The sequence below is a fragment of the Cupressus sempervirens genome, chromosome 1, assembly GCF_028749045.1.
Source record: "Cupressus sempervirens isolate cs-2001-9-10 chromosome 1, ASM2874904v1, whole genome shotgun sequence".
Classification (NCBI taxonomy): Eukaryota; Viridiplantae; Streptophyta; class Pinopsida; order Cupressales; family Cupressaceae; genus Cupressus; species Cupressus sempervirens.
The window spans coordinates 388618972-388626737 of NC_143118.1; positions in this window are offsets into that span (position 1 = coordinate 388618972).

Sequence of the window (7766 nt, forward strand, 5' to 3'; positions counted from 1 at the left end):
TAGGTTGCTTCCCCACTTTAGTTGAATTTTGGGCACTTTCATGTTGTAGGAAAGTGTTGATCATCAATCTTCCCAAGATCAACAATCATGAAAATCCTTATAACTTTATAAGTCCGGCTTCAAATTTTTAGGCCCACTAATACAATCACTTTCCAACTCAATGAACATGTAGACTACTCCACCAATCATTATGTACCATGTCAGCATTCTTTCCAACTCGGTGTGACTAGGTGACCCTTTGCATGACTGGCCCCACTTGTCCACATAGCAACCAAGGGCTTCCCTACTTTAGTTAAACTTCATTCACTTTCATGAAGTGGTAAAGCACCTTCTGTTGATCTTTCAAAGATTGATGGTGTCATATATCTTACCCCTTTCCAATCTAGTCAGCATAAGTAACCAATAAAATGCATTTCTTTTTCCAACATGTTTGACATTTGCCAACTGTTCCAACACCCTTTTAAAACTAGTGGTGCATCACCTCACCAAGTACACATGTCACTAGGGCACTTTTCCACATTTCATAAACATAGACCATCTTTATATTGTGGTAATGTGCCTACTATAGATCTTCCCAAGATTGATGGTGCATTGTTATATTGCAAAAAGGTAACTCCACTGCTCATCTCGACAAATGAGATGGCTTGAAATTCCCAACATGCTATGACAACCATTTGGAAGTTCTAAAACCATTCTAACACCTCCTTCTTTTGTGACACATTTAGGTGATAGCATCACAAAGGGCTATGTGGAAATCAGGAGCTTCCCCGCATTTTCTAAAGGTCAAGCAAATTCATATTGTGGGCAAGCACTCATCATTGATATTTCTGAGATCAATAGTTAGCAAATGTAAAACTTGTCATGGTTAAAACATTCCATAAAATATTAAGGAGTTAACAAAGGGTAAAGCCATGGTTTAACGAAAAATATTTTTTTTGGGAAAGTGAATTTTAAAATAAAAATGGGAAAAAGTAAATATAAAGCCTTAGGGTAGAAAGCTTCTCGCACATTTTTTATAAAACATTATTTTCAAAAATTTTGAAAACTAGGGCACAAAAAAAGGGTTTCATAAAATTTTAATAATTTCATCTATGGTTTTTAACACACCTCACATTTGAAAATATAATACCATTGGTTCTTTCACTATGAAGTGTAACCAAATTATGCAAGGTGAAAAACTAGGCCAACAGCTTGCATCATGTGTTCTCTTGCATGGGATGAAATGGCTCATTTTGTTGAACCTATCCACCACCACAAACACACAATCTAACCCTATCCTAGTCCTTGGTAATCCCACTATGAATTCCATGCTAATGCATTCCCAAGGCCTATTAGGAATGGGTAGAGGTTGGTAGAGTCCTGCATTTGATGAACTATCCTTTGCCTTCTGACATATGCCACACTACTCCACATACCTCCTTACATCCCTTTGCATCTTGGGACATTAATAGAACCTCTCCACAAGGTCTAATATCTTGTTAAAACCGAACAATAACCCTTGAACAATAACCCATTTTGCAAGGTGTGTCTGGAAAAGTCACTATGGAAATGATTAGCAAAGTTAGTACATACCTTGCAAGCCTCTAAAAAGTTAGCATCCTCCTCATATAGGTCCTCAAATCCACCCAATCCTATGCTCTGGAGCTTGACCTCTTGTACTCTTAGCAACCTCCTTCTCAAAGCATCTGCCACCTTATTGTTTGTGCCCTTTTTGTGTTTGATTGAGAAAGTGTAGGACTACAAGAACTCCATTGATTTGATATGCCTCTGACTTAGCTTCTCATGTGAGTTGATAAATCTTAGTGCTTGGTTATCTATGAAGACCATGAATTCCTTGGGCAATAGGTAATTATTAGAAATAATAGTCCACCAAGATAACTGAGAGAGGGGGGGGGGGGGGGGGGGGGGGGGGTGAATTAGTTATCTAACAATTAAAACACTTAACCAAAGTAAATAGAAACCATATAAAGATGCATAGAAACAATTGCACCTGATATGTTGACTAGGGAAACCATTGATTAGAGGGAAAAATTTGGTGGGAATGATGCCCACAAGATGTTGTACTAATATAAATATTCCTTGTTAGAGGATGAACCCTGTTAGGAGTCTATTACAGCATTTAGTACAATGAGTCCCTATTAGGAGGCTTTGTATCCCTATTAGGAGATTCCAACACTATTAAGAGTAGTGATATAAAGTATGCAAGATGAGCTCACTGTCCAACCATGCAATTTCAACTACAAGAAGAGCTCACTACTCAAACAAGTAATTTACTATTATTTTCTTCTTTCCTTGATCTTTCCTTTATCCTGTCAACTGGACCAATCACTGTTCAACCTAGTAGAATGGATCACAAACCTCAAATCCAAATACCAAACCTTGGATCACTTAGCAGAACCTTGGAAATGAAGTTTCCTTCACTTCCGCATTGCTTTGCTCAACTTCGCATTCCATACTCTTTATTATTTTTTAACTTTCACAATTCAAATATATCCATACCATGATAAAGGAAAATATCCTTCCTTTGTACCAAGTCCATTAAAAATTCCTTGAGTTAGCTATTAGTGCTTCTCAATTAATTATTATAGGTCCTCATTAAGAACATGTTACACTTAGTGATAACACAAATCTTCTGCCTTGCAACTTGAATAACTTTTTGTATGTGCACAATTATGATGAGCAAGCTTAGCCATGTCATCCTCAACATGTCTTCTCCATGTCCTCAACCTCAATCCTCAAGATATCAACTCTATTAAGAGATATAACAAGTTTACCAGAACATACCTCTATAAACTCTATCTCAGAATAGATATCATTAAAACTTAAATAAATTCTTCTAGATTTATCCTTTCTACTTCCAACTTTAACTACATATTCTAGATACTCAAAAGTATCTCCTATAAGCCCAGGTGGTTATCATGCTCAACTAGCCATCCGTATCAACTTGATCTTTCTACTGTTCTTCTGTTAGATACCATGGAAGACATCAAAAATTCTATGTTGACATCAATGACAAACTCAGTCATGAATGTAATATATCATCATCAAACCAATCTTCCAACAATCTCTCCAATCTTCCAATAGTAATGCCTCCACTTCTTGAGGGCTTGGATAAGTTCTTATAGATCCAAGTCATATGCTAAATTCTGTGTCTTAGCTTCATTAAGCCTCTCACTAAAAAATGCTACTGGTCTACCCTCTTGGCTCAAAACTACCTCAAATACCATGTTTCTAACATCGCACTCCACCACAAATGGCTTCTCAAAACTAGGAAAAACCAATATTGGTCTTGTTGTCACTTCCTTCTTAAATCTCTCAAAACTTGCATTTATGCCTTGGTCCATGTAAACTTGGTCTTCATGCCTCCTTTAATGGTGGCGTTCATTGGTGCACAAATTTCACTAAATCTCCTCAAAAAATTCCTATACAACTGTGCTAGGCCATGAAAACTTCTAACTTGAGTAGCGAATCTAGGACTAGGCCAACTAGAGATTATCTCCACCTTGTCCTTGTCCATTTTAGATTCCCTTGGGATACTACAAACTCAAAATACACTAGCTCCTCCTTCATGAAATCACTCTTCTCTAGGTTTACTGTCAACTTTTCCTCTTGAAGCTTCCTCAACACCATTTCTAGATGTTAAATGTGCTCATCCTTTGTTTTTCTAAAGATGTGATCAATGCATCTTGCCTACTTTATAAGTCACTTTTCTCTTATCTTTGTGGTTGGCGTCACTACTGCTTTTTCTCATGATTTAATTAGAACTCTTATTTTATTTATTTTAGGTTCATTGGCCATTAAATCAAGACTAAAAAATATTTTTTTAAAGACTCTGTCTCTGGTGACTCACTTTTAGGAGGAAGATATTATCTAAATCATTACTATAGAAACAACATGAAATTCATTTCTAAATTGTGGTTTTTCATGGTGTGAGTGAAAAGATTTCTCTTCTAATTAATAATTATTTATTGACCATATCTCCCTCTCTATATTGAAGACAACAAGGTTCACAATAGTTGGGAAGGTTTAGTAGCTACCTCCCCTCTGAATTCTTATGAGGTACAACTCCCCCATTGGATATTCAATGAATCCTCAAACTAAACACATAATCTTGTTTTTAATAGAAAATAATTAAAGGAAACATAACTCATTCTTAGATGAGAATTCATTAACAAATAGTTATCAGAAATGGAAACTAATTAAGAAAACACAAATTTATTCCAATGTTCAACCATTCACAAAGTTCTTAGAAGATAACAATGATATTCAAATCATGTAATTACTAATTAGCAAAGATTAAAATTAACCAAAGAATTCAAAGAAACTTTCTTCAATTAAATCTCAAGCATAGTTTTAGATTAATCCTATGATTGATTCATTTTGAAATGACTCTTAGTTCAATCAAAAGAGATCCATCACATACTAAATAATAAATTATTTCTATTATCACCATAAAAAAGATAATATTTGGCTATATACTAACAAACAGCACAAAAACCCATCATGTTTTCATTTTTCTTCTTGTAACCCCTTATCAGTATTTCAGATCTAGCTTAAATAGTATATGTCATAAAGGGTGTCCCTCAAAACCTAAAACCCTTGATAGTTAACAAAGGTGATTATTAAAATAGAAAAGTTCAATACAGCATACATTTCCCTTCAGTTCAAAAGTATTATATTCATATTTTAAAAGAAACGCACTAATACGGTGAACTAGGAGCTTCATTCCCAATTTGTTCCTTGTTGCCACCTACATCTTGTATCATCTTCTACCTATAATAGACACCCACAAACTCATGAAGCACAGTTGAATTTGTAGTCCTTAGGCTCATCAATTGTGCCTTCCACATGACATGATCCCATTTCATTATGTTGAGTTGTCTTATATACATTGGCAAGTGGTCCATACAAAGAGTCAACATAGACTCAATTTGTGTTACCTTTGTAAAATTTGCATGAGTGATATTGACTATTTCCTTGCTCATTTTTAAATCAGTCTCAAAATATTTGAACAAAGGTTCAATATCATAATTCCATGCATCAAATTGGATCATGTCATTGTGGTTTATTATCTATGTACATATCTTTAGTAAATTTGGTATGCATGCATTTGATTTTAGTTTCAATACTTTGAGCATTGGTGATAGAAAACCTATAGATTAAGCATCTCCAAGTCATGATTCTCTTTATCACATACAATATACTAAATTCTACTATCTTGAAAGAGTTCTTGTCCAAAATCTTTTCCAGACCATATTGCTCCACATCAAAGATTTGTATCACCACAACTAACCATTTACCTTCCTCTATTTCCTAGGTGGGTATTTGTGTGTGTACCACATTTAGTAAAGCATGAGCCTCATTAAAGAAAGTTGCACATTGCTAGAGAAATTCTTTACCTTTTTGGATTACACCATTTATCTATTCATCTACAGTAGCCACCATGACTTTTCCTTGTTGAACCTAGTTCAAAATCATTTTATTGACTGATGAGGTTGGTCTAAAGCTTTCTAGGGTACTTGTGCCATGGGTAGAACACCAGAATTATCCAAAGAATCAATATACTTAACCATCATTAATTACTTGCTTCAGTTCTTTCTTCTCCTTTGCATCTTTCTAGGATTTAATCAACATATGTTGAGTTGACTCACTCAACCAATGCTCTTTGGTTTCTCTTTTTAACACTCCCATACCTACCCTTGTGATCTCAAAATATATGACATTCAATTTTGTGGAAGTACTTTTGGGTTTATATAGGGAAACTTCTATTGTTACCTCCCTTGTTTTGGTCTCTAATATCAAGAAGGTAGATTTTTTCATTCTTTAAGGTTTTGGGGCCATATCAGTTTTAGGTATGGAGACCAGAACCAAATGTCTTTTCTTGTTAATAGAAATAGTGAATCAATTTGGTATCATTGAAGAAGGGTCAACCCCTACTAGGCCTTTTATGGGTGTACTCGATGAGTCCAAAATCTATGAAATGAAGTTGTATGAACTTGTTGTTCATTATCCATTGAACCTTCACTTTGATCTTGATCCACATCAAGATCTATTTTAGTTTTTTCATGCGACACCATATGACTTTGTTTCTTGAACTTCAACTTGGACCTAGTCTTTTATACCACAAGTTGGTTTTGAACCACTTCAACAACAACTACCTTCGAACCATTTTTGTTACCTATAGAATTAGTGAAAAAGATCACATTAGAACTAGAGGATGAAGGAGATTCTTAGGTTTTATCCTAAGTTTGAAACCAAGATGTTCCTTCTTTCCTCCTATGATGAACCCATGTTTTAGCATATTCACTAAAATTATAAGTTCTTTTCATTATATCATCCATTTCAAGTTCAAACCAATTAATAATAGGTATAAGGTAATCTTGTTGCTTTAGGTATTTAGGTTCAACAACTCTTGAACCATCCTCTTGTACCACTTTTAGATTTAGTTCTAACTTGAAGCCAAGAACCTGTGATAACATACACCATCCTAGAATGACTCCTCTTTTGAAGTTCTCTTTCATTCATGCAATATTTCCAATAATCTTATAAGTGGAGTATAGGTGAGAAATGATCTCCTATCTCTAGAACTCTCCCAAAAAATCCTTTATTATCGAATCCTTTACTAGCTTGATAAAATTTGAAATCAAAAGCACTCAAATTAGTTCTAATATCTATAGCATCCTCTAGGTTTTTACATGAAAGATTTCCAATTCTTAATGTAAAAAAATTGTTCTTCTTTTCATTAGGTTAAAAAATTACTTTTAACACTGATAGTTAACGAGAGAATTCAAATAGAATGAGACAATCAAGAGAGAATCTAGGTAACCTTAAAAGTTCTTCATTAAATCCTCTTACCCTAAGGTATGTAAGCCTAGGGAACTAGGTGAATAGACTACCATACACTTCTATGAATTGCAAAGCCTCTAAAGAGACCCTTTCTTCCCCTTTTTCTACTAGTTCAAAACATAGTTTACCTAGGAAAATATCATGAACCTTTCTGTAATTAGTCAACACTTGGCTCCTCTATACGTAAGGGAAATAGTTATATATGAAGACTTCCTCATTCCAAGGTTCATGTGACAAAGGGGGAGATCTTGAGTATAGGCCAAACAATAGATAAGGTACAAATACATGAAGAAATATTTCTTTATGATTTGTGTTAGCTTCAATAGATCCCTCATAGAACCTGCTATAACTTCAACCCAATCCAGATATAGTTTTTCATCTAGAATAATATCAATAAAGTAATAAATCCAATCTTAAAAAAGGTATACTTTAGGTTAACCTTTGATTCTATGCAATATGACTACTAAATCATGAATTTGAGGCTTCATATGATCTTTACTTAAAACCTTTGGCAGTCGTAAACCTCTATTATAGATTTTTTCAGTCTAATCATGAGCTATGACATTCTTCTCAGAATTTCAATTAAACTTGGCCTATGGTTGGGTAGGGGTAAAATCAAAAAAAGTTTCATGTGGTATTTCAAACACAGATGTGGTGGTGCATCGGTCTACAAAAAGAAATTTTTTTCCATCATTTCTCTTAATGCATTGATACCTAATGTCATGATGGTTCACACATTCTTGAACTAGTTCAAGGATTATAACAACTTGAGGGAAAATCATGATTTGTAGTACCCCACTATCCATGATTTTTCCCATGAATTCAACTTCTACATTTGAGTGAATTTTATCACAAACTTCATCTGTGTTAACCCCCCTTAAATGTGTATCAATTAACAAGGGACTCTTGCAACCCATACT